Raw genomic sequence first — 21,943 nt, forward strand, 5'->3', positions numbered from 1 at the left:
TTTATTTTCAGTATAACCTTAAAAAGTCTTCATATTTTTCTCATGCGGGCTGTTAGCATACTTCCTAGAAATTCTTTTTACCTAATGTCATGCACACCTTTGTGGTCTGCAGTGAATTGGAAAAAACCCAGCAAAATGTCATCCATGAGAGAGCACTGGTGTGTGAGAGGATTCAGACAAGATCCCTGGCTGCTCAAAAGGTGTAGTTAACTTATAAAATCATTTGTGTACAGTAAGCCTTACCCATATTAACAAACCAGTGCATTTGATTTATCTCCGGGAACCATGAGGGTTGAATTTTCTTTTTGCGATGCTCCTTGTGCTGCTGCAACCAATTTAGGTACCTGAAAGGTGACATCATTTTGTATGAATGTCCATGATCTTTATTCTTTTGGCACCAGTCTTTGTCTGGTGTCTCACTCAGAAATAAGCAGTTCCTTAAGAATGCTTTCTTTTCCAGAGACACATTGCTTCTCCTTATTCATTGGTAGAGTCCTTGCATGAAACATTCAGTGGTTGTTGATAGTAGTAATACTACCAAGAAGACACCAGATGTAATCTGGACTAAGAACTTCATGAGCTTCTGTGAAGTGATCCTTACATACCATTTTGGCTCCTGTTTTTGGTTTTTTGGGTTTTTTTGTTTGTTTGTGTAGAACTAGATTTAAGACCATCAGTGTTTCCTGTTAATTTCCTGCTGAGATGGGGGTGGGGGTGGTGTATTTGCCTTGCTGTCTGTGTTTTGTTCCATATTTGTGAAGATGCTTTACAAGAGCTAGCTTGCTTCCACTGTATTCACAAGCTCCTCTGTGCTGCAGCCAAACACTTCACAGTCCTTGAGAGATTATTTTGTGATTTAATATGGGTTCTCTGTAAAGAATAGAACACCTCCCCACTCCCCATGCTTTTCTGCTAATGATACTGCCTTTCAGTGCCATAACCTTGAAAAAAGCTGACAACACAGAAGCAATACTACCTAGACAACTTACCCTTTGAGCACTTCATGGTAGGCTGCCAGATCTGGGCTGGAGAGGTATTTATCCGGCTGTGTTTAGACAGGAGCAGGCTCTTGCATACAAGCCAGCCAGCCAGCACATTTTAGAGAATGGACTAGATCATCCTTTGTGTTTGTGGATGTTGTGAGCTGTTGTTTTACAGCAGCTGGGAGAAAGGCATATCCCACTCTCTGTTCCAGTGAGGAACACAGGACAGAAGCTAATCTATCAGGGCCCGACTTCCCTGTATCTGCAACATCTTTATTTTTTTCCCTGCTGTGATTATTTGCAAATTGTTACCTGTCTCTTGCAGGCAAGGCCGAAGCCTGCACTGGATCATGCATTAAAAGACTTAATTGGGCACCTTCTGTCCCAGCAGAGTAAACGGAGATCATAACCTTTCAGGGATTAGGAATCCAATTATCTGGAGAAACAGCCACCAGACTGAAATATCCCTTCTAACCTCTTATTGCTTAGTATTCCAAACCTGTACCATCTCCCCGTACTGGAAGTTTCAGAAGTCACCTAATAAAAAAGATTAGAATTACCCTTAAATAGTTTCCATAAAGATTATTATTATCTAGTGATAATTCCATCTCTGAGCCTGTGTCGAGTACTTTTTGGATCCAGATGAGCCAAACAGAGCTGATGGCTTTAAAAGACTAAATTTATTTACAGGCCCTCTAGGGTGAGGCAAAGAGCTTGTGGGACTAACTGTGCACTTCAAATGCCTGGGAGGAGACTTCCCTCTTTCCTCTCCACTCTTTCGTGTTTGATTGATTTATGGAACTTGGCACTGCATGACAGGACTGAGAACTATCTACAAGAAAAAAACTGAAGATGTGATTGAAGATGCAGGTAAAAGGCACCTGCTTCATTATATTGATCCTAGCGAGTATCTGAATTTGCACTTGTCTCACAAAGTTTAAAATGATTACTGAGTCAAGAAGAGCTTTGCCTCCACAACTTAGCACAACAAAAGCATTCAGTGCTCATCATTACCAGCCTGTAATAGCCAGAGTGAACATGTCTTCCTGCAATGGATGAAGAGAGATGGTTTTGGTCTATGAGTCCTGTTGTGAATGCATATGCCAGAAGAGCAGATGTACTCAGTAAGGGGGATTCAAAACTGTTTATTGTCTACAGTAGTCTGCTTGTTTTTGTTTATGGAAAAAGTGTTTTGCTCTCTGGGTTTTCTGTTTCTTGGGTGAGCTACAGATAGATGAATGGGTAGATTTACACAGGATATAATCCCATGGAGCAGTATGATATGGAACAAGCAAGAGAATACTTGAGAGACTGAGGATATGGGAATGAGAGTATAAGATGTTATGCAAGAGTCTCCATTTTCTACAGAGGCCCATTGAGGATTGTGTAGACTGAAAGCACATCTGTTTCATAATAGAGGGCTTGCATTTGCCAGACTGCTATTTTAGTATCTGCCTTACCTGTAGATCTCTGCAGAAAATTCTGTATGTGCCAGAGTTCTACTTCTGGTCCAAGAGATGGTAGCGAAGGAGATCAGGAAAGCTCAAGAGTGCAAAATTCCAGCATGCCATGGGAATGTTTCCTTCTGCTTGTTTGATCTGACAGTGGGACAGATGTGGTGGGAACCACAGGAACTGTGGGGCACTGAGATTATTCCCTTCGGCAACACTGCTTGTGATTCCTCCCCATTTGCAGCCTTACAGAGCCTGTTCTAGAGCTGAAGAGTTTTATGCTGTATTTACTGCTTTCTCATTTCATCCTTACCCATTTTTTCCCAGGTTTTCACTTCCTTCTCTTAACCTGTTTAGTCAGATAATGTGTCTTTTCCCTTGCTGGGAGACTGAAGGGCAGCACTCCCACTGCAGTCAGTGAAAACAAGTGGCAGTCCAAAGCGTTTTGGAGGGGAGTAATGGGGAGAATTTTGGTTGAATTGTGCAGGTTCCTTGCAAACACTATACAGCTTCTATAAACTTCAAATGGAACACCTCCCAGAAACAAACACCCTATGAATTGTTGTTTCTTTAAGTTTTTAGAGAGCTACACAGAGGTGTATCTCTTGTTTGCAAGATGGAAAGTAGTAGTGCAACGGAGAGTGTGCAGCAGGCTGTTCCTTAACCTGCCCACTGCTTGTTCTCTGTAGGGCAGTGGTACGTAGTGGGAAGTTTCCCACCAAAGGAGTTAGGAACTTACATAGTTTGTTCTTGTCTGGGTTTTGAGCACAAAGGTTGTTATGGCTATTGTTTTTTATTAGTTTAATATATGTTGAAGTCTACAAATAAATGCTGGGACCCAGGTGGAACAGATGAGATGTGACTAAGTTCTTGGATGATTGATAATGAGCAAGGACTGGAAAATCAATTGTGTTAATTCCTGGCTTGTCACCAGGACGGAGAATTAATGAGAAAATCTGTCTAACTTAATGGTATTTACACATTATACAGACTATGATAAAATTGTCTTCAGGCGCTACTTGGCATCACAATTATGGGATTATTGTAGATCCAGAGGCAGGAACAGAAATCCACAAGAACAAACATCTCTTCACAAGTGATGACATGGACCAGCTAGGAGGGCTGAAGAGGAAAGAGGCATAATTTTTTGCTTCTTGTACTGTATGCTTAAGAACTTACTATAGGGCTGTGACATCGGTGTGTGATGACTCATGTTGTGTGTGATGCTGTGCTTGTGATAAACACTATGCCCCATGGGAATCCTTCCCTCCAGAGGCCTTAAAGCACTTTGTAGTCAGCAGGGAGGCTGCTCATCTCCCAGTGCAGTGGATTCTGGGTAGCTGTTGGAAACAATTGAAAGACTTGAGCCCTCATCTTCCTCTTGAGATAGGGGGTGGTCTGCAGTTATGCTCACTGAGCATGAAGAGTTGGTGCCAGAGCAGCAGCGGTGTTGTGGCACTGAGGCTGAACCAGTGGTGCTGGCTTCCCTACACTGACCTGCCAAAAAAGTTAGGTAGGCACGCAGCAGATAGCCATTGGACTCCTGCAGAAATTGGTGAAGCTGTCAGTAACTCCTCTGCAGAACATAGTGCAAATGTACCTGCTTGAATGAGTGGGGAGCACTGGTCTTGATCATGACTGACAGAAAAGTGAATCCATCTCCCAAACTGCCTCCTGTCTGCCAGGAGTTAATCCAGCTGAGACAGCATCAGTATAATTGATGGTGTAATACTGAGTAAGTCATCCATAAACCCTGTGTACTCAGAACACCTGCATCCTTCTTGCTTTTCTTGTCAACCTCCCTCTCCTTGCTGTTGCGCTTCATATGCCCTCCCATCCTCCAGTCTACATTTCAGTATGCTGAATGGTTAAAATCCCAGCAGCTCCCAGGGCTGTCGAAAGGGGAATAAAGGAAAATGCTATATAGAGAGTGACACTAAATTTGTTTCATGTTTTCTCTCTAAAGATTTGGTGCAGGTTCTTTTTTTTTTTCCATCTCAATGTGTCAAGGTTTTAGTTGTGGTTGGAAAGTTTTGGAAAAGAATAATTAAACGTTCCTCCTTCTGACAGGCTGATGACTACAGCGGTGAGTCAGGGGAATAGGCCAGACCTCAAATGCCCCCAGAGCTGAACTCTGCTAGTTCTTTAGCTGCTTAGGTAGCCTCTATATAGCTGCCTCTATAACCTAGAGGTCCCAATTCTCAAATTTACATTTTTTAGGAGAATTCCTACAGGGCAAGTCCTGGTTATCTCCTATAGGTTGTGTTATCCTCATGTTTTCTACAAAGGTCCTTAAACTTTCAGTGCCTTTCTTTGTATTAGTGAGATCTTATTGCTACCAAGAGGTGTAAAGAGTTACAGTCTGCTTAGCAAGAAAGGGACCCAGATTCTTCACAATTTCCAGACTGCTGTAGTAAAGGTTGTCTTCTCTATTTGCATGCTTTGAAATTACAGCTGGGTTGGATGCACTATGAGACTTGTCTGATAGTGGTTGTTTCAGAGATCACATACTAGAGGTATCTGATACGCTGGTGGGCAGTGAGCAGAGACAGGCTTTCCAAAGTTTTACTGTGCATAATCTGTGATGAAAGAAGAAAGTAGCATCCAGAATGAAACAGTGTGGGACATACCTTTTTGAGATACAAAAGGTTGAGATACAAAAAGTTGAGATATAATCTTTCCCAAGATTCAGCTTTAATAAATATTTTCACAGGTGCTCAGTAAAATCCTAGATTCAGGCAGAGACAACCTGTGCTGTGACTATGTTTAAATGCTGGAAAGGAAGTACCACGGTGCCCTGAAGAAAAGCAGCTGAGAGCTCCCAGATTTGATCTCTGTCTCATGCATAGTGTATTTCTTTGTATGTTATCTAACTGGGAGGACTTGATAACAATGTAAAAACAGTATTTCTAGGGTGTGGCTGTGTAGCAAGAGATGTAAAATTCAGTTCTTCCAGCTCTTAAAACACCCAGGAGAATATCTCTAATGCGAGCATAAATGCACTTGTAATGCATGGGTTGACTGGTTCTGATTCTCTCCAGTGGAGGATAACGGCTTGCCTGCAGCCTCTCAGCTTTACTACACATCTCCACTTAGCCAGCGGGGAAACTTAGGAGCAATGTGCTGAAGCAGCCTGCTTGAGGCCACACAGTGAATCGGTGGTGTCGCAGATATAGGAACCAGAAAGTTAAACTATTTGCTGGTCCTTTACTTTGTTCATTTCATGGGGATGGGAAGATGGGCTAGAGGTAAGGAGAGCAGTAAAGGATGATTCTTTGCCAAAATGTACTGAGAAGTCTCTAAGCCTCAGTTTGCCACTACACTGTTCTATTCCTTGGAACCCCTCACAAAGGAAGCAGCTGCGCAGAGTTGATTTGGACGTGTGTCCGAGGTGATTTGGACTTAAGGTATGTTGTTTCCCCTTCTGAATGTAATTGAATTCAACCCTGACAAAGCCAAATAAGGTGGCCACTGTGGCTGCCAACTGTAGTTAAGAACAGAATGCTCTCTGAATAAAAAGAAATTGAAATCCCAAGCATTCTTAATTCTCATGATTTCTGACAAGCTTGTGGAAAGCTGCCTCCTTAATCCTCAGGCTGTGTTCTGCTTGGACTCTCCCCGTTTTCATGAACTCCTGCTATGCCTGTGTCACATGAACATCAGACAGGAAGATCAATGAGCAGATTGAGCTATGCCTACATACTCTGACATACAGGTGTGCTGCCTCAAAGTGCATAAATATATTTGGATGGCCCCAGACTGGATCACTTGCATGCAGAAAAGACAGGAATTATGAGGCTGTGAAATCAATCCGTAACGATGCATGGTCTGCTTGGGTGATGCTTTCAATGTTGCTACCCCAAGTAGAAACTACACTGATACGTTGTGGGAGAGGATTCTCAGCACTGAGAGCCTCAAATAGTAACACTCAGTGCAAGTCTGTGCCTGCTGCAGTGATCTGTCCTGGGAAGACGGGCAAAGTGTTACCGAGGGAGAACAAGACTTGCTTCATACTGAGTTTTATGTTTAGGAGGTAAATTATAGAAGTAGCTAGTGGTTAAGGCATTAGTCTGCAGCTTGCAGGCTCATGTTAAATTCTTTGCTCAGTAGCAGGTTTTGTGTCTGATAGTGGATCAGATACTTCCCTTTCCTGGTATCCGTTCCTCACCTGTATAATGGGGATAATTGTATCATTTGGCCAGAGTATTGTCATGACACATCTGTTAAGACTCTGAGGGATGTAGATACTGTTGTGATGAAAGCTTCATCAGTAATTAAGATGGAAGTTTAGATGTTTTTCTAGGTGATCTGTCCAGGCCTGGTTCTGGGAAAGACTTGCTGACAAGAGGCTGAATCAGGACTTCCTTTCTTTTGTTCTGCTCTTGTCTACAGGGGAGTTTTATCTCCTCCTGTGGGCTTAGTCACTGGAAACTCTGCAGTGCATGATAAGACTGTGAAGAAAAAAAGATGAAAAAGCAAAAGGATTAAAATCTAAAGGCCTCATCCACCGTGTGCCCTGGAGAATCTGCTCAAACTGAAGCCTCTTGCAGAAGCTGCATATATCTCTGTATTAGTTCTGGCAAGGAGAATTCTCTGTGTCTCTGTAATTAAGGCAGAGCAGCTGTGTTCCTGGACCTTGGACAGCACTTAGGCATCAGTTTCTTCAGACCATAGCCTGGAGGAGACCTTGAAGATAAGGCAGGTAGAGCTGGGAGCTTAAACTGCAAAATCTAGGTCCTGAGTAATAGAGTGGGTTTCATGGGGTTAACTTATTTTCTTTCCTGGGGAAACCATGACAAGAGTTTCTCTGATTTGTTATTTGGCTTCTTTTGAAAATATCTTAAACATTGTATGTAGAGGAATGAAGGCAGTGGGTTGATCAGCATTGATAACATGCAGCTGTGGCCTTGCCTCAAAGGCAGTGAGTTGATTGACATGGATGATGTGCAGCTGTAGCTCGTTCCCTCTAAGTAGTTAAATAGCCCTAAGGAAGCGGGGGGGGGGGGGGGGGGGGGTGGGGGGGGGGGGGGGGGGGGGGGGGGGGGGGGGGGGGGGGGGGGGGTGTTGGATGGAGGAGTATTGTGGTCTGACCTCTGGAGGAAGGGCAAACAGCAGGGACAGTAGAATCTGACTGAAGGTAAAAGCCTTGTTGTAGCCTACTGATTTGTTTGTGCTGCAGCAATTGTGGACTTGATCATGATTATGTCTTGTGGCTGAATGCAGGCAACTATGTCCTTCTTATGCCAGCTCACCTTTGGGAAGTGTGTAGGACTTAAAACCAAGTGCTATTTCTCAGCTGTGAAAGCCTGCAGAAGAACAGAACCTGTGGTCTGCCAAGGATGGAGTTTGTGGTACATCCAGTCGTGGAAAGATTTCCTTGAAACTAACGGTATAAATTGCTTAGGAATTGAGAATGAGTTGTGGTAAAGGAAAGGAGGGCGTGGAAGTAGGTCCAGGAAAAGAACTGTCTCTTGGGAAACAGTCAATAGAATAAAAAATTCAGCATTCTTTTTGCTGCACGAGGCTTATACTTGGATGGGTCCTCAAAGTCTTTTGAAGACTTATTTGGCAAAGCTGAATGCTGGCAGTGTATCAGTATGCCCTTTGCTGTGATAAGAGTCCTGAATTTACTTTCAGGAGAAGCTATGTTTGCTTAATCCTTTAAGGGCTGGAGCACTTGTAGAGATTCATTATCTGGTTTCAGAGGTTCCTCTCATCTAACTCCACTCCTGTCTTAACAAGGGATTAATATGTCATCTGCCTGGCTTCTAAGTTATGATGGGAGAGTGAAAAATGATGGATTTGATGGAATAGCAAAACTTGTTCATCTTGGAGAAGCAGATATTAAAATACTTCAACAAAAAAGAACCTTTATATGCTTCAAAAGCCTAAAATAGCTGAAGGGCTGATGAGATGTAACAATAGGAATAAGGGAAAGGTTTATTACCAATATACCAGGAACTCAGAGTAGCTGAATAACTCATAAATCTTTCATGAATTTTACGAAAATGAGGGATGAAATCCTAAATGCTGTAGATAGAGATATATATATGTAGAGATATAGATATATTTCTTTTGCCTGAGAATATCTTGGTAAATTATTATCTTTCGAAATTAAGAAACTATCTGGTTTGGGTTTGTATTATTTTTCTGGAGTCTGAGAATCTATTCAAGATTTTGTCTCAGTGTTCTGGTCTCCCTTGGCAGAAGGAAGGGAGAGAGTGGATGTTTTAAATATTAGACAACGGATTTGACTGTGAAATTGTTACTCCAAAGCAAAAATGGGATACAGTGGGTAAACAAGATTGCACTCCAATTTATTGTGGAACCTCTGTGATTTCAGTTTGCAATAAATAATCTGATTTGTGCCCCTTATTCTCTGCTGATGGCCTGGTAAAGTGTCTCCAGGAAACCAAATTTGCCAGTCTCCCAAAGAGGAAGAGACCTGGGGAGAGCAGCTGGAGGATGCGTAATGTGCTTTTCTTTTTGGGTCTGCATTCTTATATTACTGTTGTCACTGTAAAGGGGTCTGAGCCAGATCTCACTTGAAGTCTGTGCTCAGAAATGAGTCTGTTTGATGGACTGGGACCTGGCCAACAGCCTTAGGCAGCCACATGGTTCCCAGGAACACAGAGACATGGCACAGCCTATTTTATATTGCATGACCTATACTCTGTGGTGCTAACGGGGGATTAGGTAGGAGATAAAGCCCACTATCCCCCAAAAATCTGCCTAGAACGTTTAAAAAAAGAAAGGAGAGACAACCAAGCAGTACAGGATAAGTCAATGGAAACTGCAGGGTGAATGTTTAGTGGAGAAGGGCCACTGAGGAAAGGAGGCAATTTGGAGATTTGCAGGCTTACAAGAAAGGTCTGTCCTACTCCAAGTAGCTGTATTTCATCCCCTGCTGGGAATCTAATCCTCCTTGATCTTCAGAGCTTTGCCTGTGATTCCAAAAGTGTGTCAGCCTCAATGCCAGCTTGTTAGTAGTGCATGGGGGCAAAAGGTCAAAAATCAGAATGGAATATGATACAGCAGCACATACTTTTGGAGCAGGCAATGAGAGAGAAATATGCTGGGGACTTCCTTGGTTATGTGTCCAGAGATGCTGTGCCTAGAATTGGAAAGATCTGAGGACCATAAAGGGTCCTCATTCCTTTGCCTAACCTCCATACCATCTTTGCATGTGCTCCCTCCATAAATACTACCTCAAGACCTATCCATCTTCACTGTCTCTAAAACACAGTGAAGTTTAGTGGTTGGTATGGGTATTTGGTTGGTATTATGGGTATTTTGGTCAAGTGGTAAGATCTTATGCCCATTTCTTCCGTAGGCAATGTTTTCTCTCTGCTAAGAGCCTGAAGTTCTCCAGTTGCTCTAAAGAGTGCTGTGAGCATACTGTACTGAGAGAGCTCTAGAGGCTAAGAAAACACTTAGCATCCTTCTAGTGTGAAACTTTTTCAGCACATCCGATTAGAAGAATGAAGATATTTTGCAGTATACTTGATAGAACCTCTAGGAAGAGAAAAGTCACAGCTGAAGAAACTTGTCTTATAGTGAGAAAACTGTGGCTTTGCTTCTGTGCAGGCATGCAGCTTGGTGCTGCATTGGCCCCACAGAGAAATGGGGTGGCCCCCACAACAGTTTGAGAGCTTCCATCAGATCCTAGTCTTGCTGGAATTGTCCTCTTGCCCATGATGCTGTGCTTTGCACATCAGTGTTACATGCAGTTACAACGGTAGCCAGATATGCAGGTGGAAAAACTGCTCTGTTCTTCTCTGGCATCTTTTCGTTGGCCTCTGTTGCTCAATTTGAACAAGTACTGATGAAAAGCTTTGTGCTGGCATCATAGGAAGCCCAAGTGCTCCGCTACTACGGAAGATGATTAGAAGTTTCTCTCAGGCTGTGCAGTCTGTGTGGTTCAACCAAATCTGAAGGTGGCATTCTGCAACATCAGGAGTCCAGCCCTCAGCGTGACTGCTGAAAAGGCACCATTCAAAAAGGATTAGCTACTGACAGCTGCAGTAGGGAACTGGGGTGGGAGATCTGTCTCACTGCAGAGAATTGCCAGGACCTGCCTATGATGAATATGAAGGCAGTCCTCTTTGAAGCTACTGGGCTATGTTTCACCCTGTTTTCCTCTAGCTTTCTACCTAGCTCCCCAGCTGACTGCGTGGCCTATGCCCACAGCAACTCTTTGATGTTGATACACTGCAGTTACTGATGTTGTCAGAGAAATTCCAGCAGGCAGAAAGGCGCTTTTTCCCAGTGCTGCTCAATCACAGATCCCTTGTGTCCAGCACAAAATACCCTGCAGTGTCAAGATTGCCTAGAGATAAGGCTTCAGTTACATCACTAGGTGGAGCTCACAACATAAGAAATACTTGACTTGGAAGAGCCAGGTGCTGTGTTATTGACTAAGCTGGCTGTTTCAGAAAAAGCTGATGTGAGGGGAGTGGCAAACGTGTGGGGGGGAAAGATGTAGAGTACTAGAGAATGGGGGATGAGGAAGCATGAGGCTGAGAGCTGTTGCTTTGGGGTGAAGATTGAAGCTGCATTTCAGTGAGATGCATTGTCCTTTGAGGATCTGCTGTATGCTGTATTTGTGGATAGTTTGGGCACCTGTTCTAAGAGCACATTGTGGAAGTATGACTGGCAAAGACAATTAGTACAGGACAATGGTATCTTATCAAGTACAGGCATATGTGGGCACATTGTCTATACAGGCGCATGCACATCAGAATAAAAGGATGAATCTGTTTGCATCAGTTTGTTTCAGTCTTTCTCACAACACAGGCAAGTTGGCTCACTGACATCACTGGAAGGAACATACTTTCTGTGTGAGGGAGGTGTCTAGATTGATTCCTTTGTGTTCACTTTCTATAGCATTCATACCATCCAATCATACTATGCAGCAGGGAAGGAAATTTTAAATTCCATTTCTGTCAGCATCAACATCAGAATCAATCAAGGAACTCAATCGTTTGTCGAGTCATAGAGCAAAAATAATTCCAAATGACAATTGTATCTAAGCAACCTAGCCTGACTGTTGAGTGGTATAGAAAATGAAATTAGTGAAACATTTTGGTAACCAATTTGAAGTAACAAATCTGTTGGGTAAGAAAAAATTCCCCTTTCTCCAGAGACATTTTGCAAAAGAAGGAAGAAAAACTTGTTGAGAAAGTTATTTGTTGTGATTTACCTGGCTAGTAAGCTCTTTGGGGCAGGGATCATCAGGGTCTTTTATCCTGTGGTTATACTGTACCTAGCACATAGGCTACCCTCTGCCTATGCAATGTAGCTAAATTCAAACAAATGTAAGTGCACTACAACCAGATTAAGGTACTTCATAAATAGATTGTAAAGGCTCAACACGTATCTAGTGTCTGAGTATTACATGTTAGGGGGGTGGCGTAAGGCGCTTGCATCATGATAAATGTTTATAGAGATCTCCCATTCATTTATTAATGGATAGATCATTGGTATTTGGTAACAACATTATTAATGCAGTTCCAGTATACACGGTGATGAAATGTTGATGAGAGCAGCACTGGGGCAATTATGCCAAAGCTCAGCATCCTGATGGACTCCACATGCAACCCATCCCATCCCTGGATATGAGACTGGAGCTGTCTTTATGCTGAGATGATATCGACTTTTCTAGGTATAAATCAAGAGGGAAACCTCATGGGCCCAGATAACTTCTGCCATGCTTGAACCGGCTCAGGCAGAATCATGCTAAGGAAGAATTTCTTCTCTTCTGCTATCTTTCATCATCCCCTGGGCTTTAAAGCCAGCATTGGAGAGATGGTATCTCTTGCTGCTTTTGTATCTCTTTGAAGTTGGAGTCCTTCTTAAGCCTTGGATGTTAGCATACTCCTCCACAGCCAGCCAGCAGCATGTAGTGGCTGCAGTATCATTCTTTAGTTTCTTAATAGCACAGTATCATGACTAACTCTGTTACCATACTGTGTCAGTACACTGACACAGAGCGTTACTAATTATGATGATTAATGGGTTTAATTTACTTAGAAAGAATAATGTGCAATAATTCCATTGTCAAAGCTGAAAATCTGGAGTTCCAGCTTCAGATTCTGTCAGCACTGTTGTTAAAAACCCCTTTGTGTTGGAGAAAAGTCATTGAGAGATGTTATTCCCACATGTTTTAGGATACAAGCTGCCTTGGAAATTTTTCTATCCACTGATAAGGCTGCTTTGTCATGAAAAAGACTATTAGGAGAAATTCTACCTTTTTCTTCCCTGTGCTTAATGTTTTCTTTAGTGATGCTTTTATAAACAATAAATATTTGTTACCTGTTGTGTAGAGGTAAAGGAGTCTGCTGTTTTTTTGTAGTGGTAGATGAGAGAGAGCTCTTGGTTGTAAAGAATATGAATGGTATTATTTCATTTGAGGCTGCTGGCTGGACAGGCCCTGCAGTGCTGTGTTTTCTAGCTCCCAAGGCTGACTGGTACTGCCTATTGCAGCTGTTTCCTAAGCTTGAAGGAGCAATATTGGAAGGAATTGCTTACATCAGGGTAGTTTCATGCTATCCCTGTTGATGTCCAATCTGAAAAAATAATTACAGTTTTTTGTAATGTCAAAGCCTCCAAAGATGATTGGGGCCCAGGTGATCTGATTCAAAGGTGGTATAGTCCCTGCACATCCCTATCTCTCTAGGACAGCCTGGCTGCTTTTCTGATTTCTTCCCTGTACCCAGGTTTGTTTGGCTATGACTTCCATGCACCAGATAGTTAAGTTTCTTAGATCAGCAAGATCACTTCTGCACTCTGTAAGCAAGGCAGAAGAGGTCAGATACAATGCACCATTGTTTATGTTTTGAGAATCTTTATGGCTTTAATTGTTGACTTAATTATCACTTCCTGTGAGCAAGAAACATTCCCCAGAGGTAAAATGATAAAATATCCACATTCCCTCTCCCAGCTGTCAGTCTGAGATCTAGCAACTTTGTGTTTAACAGCAGCTATAAATAAGCCATGCTTAAGCCCTAGTGACTACTATGATTCTAGTGAGTCACTCAACTGACGAAGCTTTAATCTGTATATCTCTGCCTCTTCCCATTACTTATCCAGTCTCACATTTTGTTGTGATCTATGCTCATGTCAGTAATTTGCATCAGGGTCTGTGTCTGGCAAAGAAATAGCTCACATGCCCATTGTACTGTCTGTTAAACCTTAATGCTGCAGAAGCATTAACAAATTAATTGCTCTGTGATTGAGGGGAAACTGAGGCAGAGAAAGGTCAGCCAAAGCCTCCCAACTGATTGTTGACAGAAGGAATAGCAGGATGTAGCTGTGCCCCCTTAGCCACTGAATGCTGCTTTCTAACTTAAATCTTGTCTAATCTGTGCTGTACGTGGCATAGGTGTTCGACCTTTCTTCCAAAATCTCCTCTTAAGCTTCTGGCCAGAGCAGTTGCCCTTTAATATTGATGCACATGAAGGTCACAGTTGCTTGTTTGTGATCCTTGATGGGAAGATGATATTTTTCAGGTACACTAGAGGAAGGAAATCTGAGTTATTTACAATATATTAGCAAAGAGTTGTCAGAAATCTGTGACTTCCCAGCCAAACCAAAGTCTCATTAAAGCCTGTACTTAGGTTTTTCTGGCTTCAGTGAGAGCTGTATGAAGCTATTATGCTGTCAGCCACTGGTGTGGCTTAATATATTTAAATAGGATTTGTCACTCCCTGCTTCCTACCCCTATCAGTGGACCAGTGTCAGAGGCTTATTAAGGTGGAGACTGTGTATCAGTAATGAGCAAAAAGGTGTCTGATGTACTCTGCAAGGCACCTGGAGAGTCATTGCTTCTGGAGAAAAGCCCTTGTAGAAAGAAAGGATATTACTCCAGTTATGAATATCCTAAGAATTGTGATCCGGGCAGCCTGCCTTGTCCTCGCTGAGCCATTCAGAGCCAGCGTGTTGTGCTGCTGGGGCACCCCAGGCAGAGTATTCCTTCTCTGCAGAGCCTTTGCTGTGTGCCCTATTCTGTACCAGCTGCATTGCATGCCGCTAGGTTACATACTCAATGAACTATCAGCTTGCCAGAAAGTTTGTTTAATTCTTCAGCTGCCTCTTTGGCTGCTAGTTCTAACCATAAAAAAGGGGAATCTGAAACCACCCACAGGCCATTGCAACAGGGGACTCTAGTAGTTTGTCTCTCACCTTGTGCACTTTCCCTCTTCTGTATTTTCTAGGCTTGCTTGTGAGCGGGCTCTTTGCTACTAGTGTGTGCAGTAGAAGAGATGGTGCAAGATCCCCTCTGAACCTTGTGCTTAGCCCACAGTTTTAGACTGTTTATTCCATAACTGCTCCTCCTCTCCCTCATAACTCCAAGTCAGATAAATCTGAGATAGCCAGCAAAGCCTGTCCCTGACTACTGCCATCTACTTTCTCTCCAAGAGTTTATATGTCAGCGTGCTCAGATGAGGCCTCCGCTTCACTCTTGAGCTGGCAGGGCATTGGATTAGACATTAGGAAAGCAGGTTTCTGTGCGCTTCTGGTGTGACTTCTGGAAGTGACTGGTGAGACAGAGGGTAACTCCTGTGTCTCTACTTCTTCTTTGCAAAATAGGACAATCCTTTCCTCCCCATTTTTTCTCTCTTTTTAGATAAAGTCTCTTGAGGTGTTGATATGAAACAAACACACAGTGCAGAAGGGCCCTAATTTCAGCTGAGATCTTTAAGAATGCTATGATATCCAAGGGGATATTTTGTGGCAGAGAAGAGGATGATGTTGAACTGTATGTCATTCTTTACTGGTTCAGCTCTTATCCCCCCTCAAATGAAGCAGAATCTTCAGTACCCATTCCCTCTTGCTCCACTGAAACAGTTAATAGATAATGTTCTTGTTTGTAGTTCTACCAGGAGTTTTTTAATTACCTGTATGGTTTTATTTCGTAATGGCAATGTTTGCTCCATTAGGCTATTGGCATCTTTGCAGGAAGCAAACAAACCTACTGGCATCCATCAAGTTGAGTAATTACTGAGAGTTTTTTTACTTTTTTCAGTTTTCCTGATCAATACTGGCACTAGCTCTGCAGCTTGGGCTCTGAGCCTGGCTGTTCACGCAGCCAGTGCTTATGCTGCAGCCTTAGCAGTCAGCTAGCTGGGAAATGAGGGCTCAGTAGTCCTGAAAGAACCAGAAAGGGACAGAGAAAGGCTATAATATCATCCCCAAGAGCCTAGGCACAGGCAATGCCCAGATTGTGCCCTGATCACTTCCTGTAGGGTTTTACAGCTAGTGGAATCTAGACTTTTGTACCATAGGTATTTTTTTAGAGGGAGCTGGGAAGTTTTGTTTAGGCTGGTTGCATTTAGGCAGGCTGGGTATCTCTTTTTTGTGAAAGCCTTCAGAGTTAAACATCTGTTCCATGTGCATCTGCCGTTGTAGGACCCAGCTTATGCCTTCGAGGCCTATGTTGAGAAGGAAAAAACTAAAAAATGAGAGCCCAAGTGTATTCCCCTTCATATCCTCATCCTTATGTGCTCATTATACTTGTCCAAATAAGGTGTGAAATGCTACACAGCAGAAGGAAAGCTTTTTGTATCATAGCTAGCAGTAAGATAAGGTGCGAAGTGGGAACAGCCTAACCCAAGGCACACACGCAATGACTGTCTTTCAATCATTGCGGTGTCCTACTGGGGAATTGTGCCAGCCAGCCATCTTTAGCAGCGAAATACTTCAGTGACAGACCAAACACACCCTTAGTAGTGGAAGAAATAGACATAATCATGGTAGAAGTGGCATCTTGAGCGTAAGCCCTACTTTCATGGCTTGTTTATACAAATGCTCTGGAGTGGGTCACTGCTAGCTTGTGGAGACCAGGGCACGCAGAACATGCTATTCACCAGAATAGTTAAAGGACAGCAGAGGGTTCTGACTCCTCTTCCAGTGAGGGCAGAAGGGGAAGGAAAGGACCAGGCATTGAACTGAGTGGTATCCATCCTGAACAAGAACAGCTTCTGTGTGCACAGGCAAAACCTCTTCCGCCTGTGTTAGAATTTAACTGGCAGGGCTCATTAATTCATAAGGATTTTGCAGCCTGACCCTCATCAAGTGGAATGTGTTGGGCACTGCAGGGAGAGCGCAACATTGTCACTATTTGAGCAGTGAGATGTGGTATAGCCTAGTGCAATGATTTCCTGAAGAGAAAGGAAGCTGCAGTGAGCTCCGAGAGGAGGTGGGGAGGCTAAGCAAGGATGGCAAAGGGGAAGGATAACTTGTATAAATGGCAGCGCTTTAACCCTCCTTTCCAAAGCATGGTAAGTCCAAATGCCCTGATATAGGGACATTCCTGTGGAGATAACTACAAATGGGACAGCCATAAAAGAGTAGAGGAAAGGCCACATATTACCCCCCTCAGTGCCTGTCACTTTTTCTCCCCACAGCAAGAGTCTATAGGAAGTGGAACAGGGCCGTATGTGCTGATATGCTGTTGATCTGAAAACTGCTGTGTCTTGGAAAGTCAGAGCAGAGGTTCATAACTGACTCCAGCAGGCACAGGAACCCAGCTTGGGGGCTGATTGGTATTCAGCTCTGGTGCAAAGTGCTTAAGAAAAAACTTATTAATTTCCCCTTCTACAAAGAGCAGGAGTGCGACAGTAATCACAGTATCAAGTCATAATAATAAAAAAACCTCCATTGAAAATAGCTGTTCAGACTCTGGAGGGTTCAGCAGGGGAAGATTGTATTAAGATAAAGTAGATTATAACACCGGTGGACATTAAAGGTTGTCATTGTATGGTAAATCACATCAGGAAGTCACAAAAGCTGCTCTTTACACAGTCAGGGATAGAATACTCTGATATAGCACCTGATTTATTCTCTGCCCCTGTTACACCATCCCTGGAAAACATGTAGGTAGAAAGAGGACAGGAGGAAAGGAGGGGCTTACCAGCTAGACTGGATTTCTGAGCTGCAGTTTTGGGGAAAGTTGGATGGGACTGGGTTGGGGCCAGACAAATTCATTTCTTCCCCTGTTGGGGTTGCTGGGTTTCTGCATACTTACTGCAATGCAGTGGCATGGACTAAAGCTCTTCCTAAAACCCTTCTCTCCCCTGGAATACCTGCACTGATCTGAGCGGGATACACGTGGTTCTGGTGCTGTATGTCCCACAGGGAGCATCCTGTGCTCCCCTTGATGATGGGGGCTGCCAGCTAGGCAGTTCAGACTGTCTTATTGCCACCACAGAGACAGCAGCCCACCAGCAGTCCCCAGTCCCCAATATGTGCATATCCAGCCTGGAACATACCCCCAGCCCAGTCCCTAGCATCCTGAAAGTGTCCCAAGCACACCTACCTACCTTTCAACTGTCCAAACCCTTTTGAAACCTGCTTTCTTGCTTCTCTGCCCAAACTAAATTGCTAAAATCTCTTTACTTCTTGCTTGACAGTTACAATCCAGGAACACGTTTAAACCTGCCAGACATTTCCTGATGGGACTTCACACATTGCATAGCTTGACCAAAGCCCTTTCACTGTTGGAAGTTTGTATGTTGGTAAGTGGGCAAGACAAGGGCTAGTGGCTCCTTCCTCCCTGGTCAGTGCTGTGTGTGCGTCTTTCCAGGAGTGTGAGTCAATTCTGTCTCAGATATGGATTAAACTAATGCCTAAAATTAACATACGTACGTCATCGTCCCCCCTTCTCATTTTGCAGCTGAGTGCTTTCAAACAAACTCCTGGCTATCATAGTTCTGTGTCCTTGACAGGCAGTTGAAAATCAGTGTTCTGCCCCAGATCTAAAGGTAATGTTTTACCAGATAGCCATACCAGTGAGGGGTGTGAAAAAACAAAATGCCTTGGCAAAGGTTGGAGCGCTGTCATCTTCCTTGCACACTGAAGGTGACCTGCTCTGTCACCATCAGAATTGTCCTGGAAACCCAAAGTGTCCCTGTTAGACCTTGCTGTCAGTCACAGAGTTTATTAGATTCTCCAAACTGACCCTCAGGTGAGGCCCAGCATGACAGACTTAGCTTTTTTGGGTGCAGTTATATTCAGAACTTTCCTCAAAACACCACTTTTTTTCTTTTTCAGATCAAGCAAATACTGTTTTCACAGTCCTCCCTCCAAACATTTTCTGGTGTGCAAAGCTGAATCAAAGCAGTATCTCTGCATCTTTTCCTAGGGAAATGTTATATTGCTGTCTGAGCAGCTGAGAAGGGCATAAGGTCTTGCTAAACTTGCACAAATGACTCTTGCACAAATGTGCCTCTCCAACTAAGATGTATGGGTTTTTTCCTGTCTTTGACACCCTGATCTTTCTAGTTCCAGGTAAAGTGTCAGCATGCTGGTTTCATTAGTGCTTCTGAGTTTTATGGTCCTGAGAAGTGAAAGAGAAGGCATTTTAAGTATAATAGGCTTTTGCTGAGATGAATGTTAGCTTGCATAGATTGACTTAGTAAGTTGTTCCACACCTAATATGCACATTTAGAAACAATTTTAGAGTGTGAAAACGTTTGAAAGGAATGCTGATTTCCAGCTGAGGGAAGTATGTTTGTGTAGAGAATAAGAAAGCCAGGACCGGCCAGGCAAGAACCAAACTGAGTTATTTCTGATTCTTCTGGTTCAGCTGCATTACTATATTTGTTAATGTATTTCAGATCTTTTGCCCATTGTGCTGCTTTATGAGCTCTTATGAAGTGGAGGGAGAAGAGAATTAAGTCACCACATTCCTAAAAGATGTCAAGGGGAAAATGTGAATAACTAACTGAAAACTGTGGCAACAGTCAAAGAGCTGGACTGAGAATGGAATAGCAGGCTGCATATTGCAAACAAGCACTATGATTAAACTGTATGATTTCAACTTGTTAATGCATGATTTTCCAAAGAGTAGCCTGGATTCACCCAGGTGCTGAGCTCTGTTGAAAATATGAACCTGTTGTGGGCACTGAGTTTGCATGTTCTGCCAAAATCGTATTGCCACTCCTGTTTGAAGCAGAAGAATGACAGGGGAAACCTTAGTTTGCCCTTGATACTTCTTTTTCCAAATATTTAAGCAGGTGCATTTTGCTGGTCCAGAGGTTTTTAAGTAATTTGAGGCTGCACGCACAAGCACTAAGAGGAGTCAACATGAACATTTACACACTTCTGTGCTCTTCAATTGAAATCATTCTGACTTACCTGGCTAGCAGCAAAGGAATAGCTGCTCAAGCCAGTGAATTTTTATCAAAATTTTATGTCCAATGCAGATAAATCCAGTGAACAGCATAATGACTGCACTTCTGGAAATTCTGTTTTCCATCATGGTAGAGTCACAACTTGTGTATATTTATCTTTATGCAACTCTGTGAAATGTGACAGTGCCAAGAAGTTGCATCTGGTTTATACAAAGGAAGCTAAAGAGGTGACTTGATTACAGTCTTTAAGTACAAGGAAAAGATTTCTGATAATAGAAGGCTCATTAATCTAGCAGACAGTGGCCACAGTGAGATCCAGTGCCTGGAGACCGCATAGCTGGAAGTGCGTTTAGTCTGACTCACTTAGGCTGGAAATAAAATTTAAACAATGCAATAATTGGGTATCAGAAAAGCTTGTCTAGGGTTGTTGTGGGTTGTCTGTTAGTAGAAGTCTTTGAATCCAGGAGTATTTCCAAAAAGTGTATGATATCTTAGGTGGGTAGGCTTGTCGCAGAGATGGTCAGTTTTCTAGCTTGCGCTAGGTAAAAGACTGTTAAACGAGTTAATGATCAAAATGTTTCCTTTTGGCTGCAACAGCTAGAAGCTTTGCTCTTGCTTCCATATCACATCTGCCTTCTTATAGCGTTATAAAGGGTGGGTGTGTAGAGAGGCTGTGGGTAAAGTCCCACAGCTCATTAAATTGAATGGTAGGTTTGTCACTGACTTCAAAGGCATTAGGATTTTACTCCTTGTTTTATTGGTGACTTTCATTCCTCCAGGCTTTTCTATGGCATGATGGTCCCACCAGGAGAGCTGTGCCTTGTAGGTCCTGGTACTTGTTTTCTTCTGCTGACTGCTGCAAGGACTGGTCTTTCTCCATGTCAAAACCACTTCTAAGCTTGCAGCTAGTGAGACTCTTTCAACGCAGCTGCAGGGTGTCCCTAACTGGATGCTGGCAGTCCATTATGGCTTTGTTTCTCACTGACTGTTAGTATTTGAAGCACCCTAGAAGTCTAAGGTCAAGATCAAGGGGCAAGGAGAGAGGCTGTAATCTCGAACAGACCAGCTAGAGGAGGTTGTTCTGGAGTCTCCCTAACAAAACTGAGTGCTGTCTGCTTTCTTGACATTGGGAAGCCAAAGAAACTGTCTCCTCTAGGTCATCTCTACCTGCTTCATGTAAACTATTTTCCAAGTGCTTTTCTGAGCATTCTGTCTTGTTCCCTCAGGGCAATTCCTGCATGATTTTCCCAGGGCATTTCCCTTTGGATCTTCTGCCAGACATGCATTCCTCACATGCTGTTAAGTGTAACGTACCCGGCCTGAAATTGCACAGACAGACTAGTGAGGCTGTAGGTTCGAGGCCTTAGTTCCATCATCTGTTGTCAGAAGCCTAATGAGCTGTGTTATTGAATGGCTCTACATTGTTACCTTGTGCTGGTGATGAACATGGCCAGCAGGCAAAGAAGAGCTAAGCTTCCCAATTGTATTGATTTTTCCAGTGCTTCACAAATTCTGGATTGCATTGCTGACAGGGAGTTGGTGTAGCACTTCAGTGACTGCCCAGAGCTTCGTGCCACCTAGGAAAGGCAAATGTGACTCACAGAAGTTGCTACAAATTAGGCAAAGGAGGGAGCTCAGCGCAAGGGCTGTCTCAGGAGAGAACGTACCTTGTGTATTTTGAATCCAGTCTAAGAACTCCCTAAGGTGGGGAGTTTCTCTGAAAATGCTTCCCTTGCTCTTGTTTTGCCAGGAGTTGAGGCTGGATTATCGCTGTGATTTCTACTGTGACAGTACACGGAATCCCAAAGGGCAGGCTCCTGCTCTATAGATACTGAGAGACATTGTCGCTTCCCCAGAGAGCTTGTGGTTGAGGTAGGTAAGACAGACAGTGGACAAGTGGAGAAACAGAGACACACATTGACTTGCTTGTCCATTTTATCTCACCTTGGCTGGCCAGAGGGTGGTTATTCCAGCTCAGTTGTTGCATGTTATGTTGTTAAGTCCCAGTTGCAAACTTGCTCACGTGCCTGAATGCCACGGCTTGCTGTGAGGGGGTAACTGGGAACCTAAGGCTGGTGATGTGGTCACAGTAACACTCAAGCATGTACCTGTTTATGGCAGCCCTCCTGAGAAATAGTGTCCCATGAAAGGGACATGTCAAATCCTGTTCAGAGGGCAGAAAGTGTAAGTCTGCATTTGAAAACAGAAAAACAAACTAGGAGAGTTTGCCTTGTTACTAAGTAGCAAGTTGATGATCACTCCCATTCCTCCTGGCTCAGAGGGAAGGAGGCAGTGTCCAAGTATTTGTCTCTCCAAAGGGCAATTTTGATTTAGGAGTAACAACTGGGAAATAACAGTGGTAGGAGACACAGGT

This window comes from Falco naumanni, chromosome 3, assembly GCF_017639655.2.
Source record: "Falco naumanni isolate bFalNau1 chromosome 3, bFalNau1.pat, whole genome shotgun sequence".
Lineage (NCBI taxonomy): Eukaryota > Metazoa > Chordata > Aves > Falconiformes > Falconidae > Falco > Falco naumanni.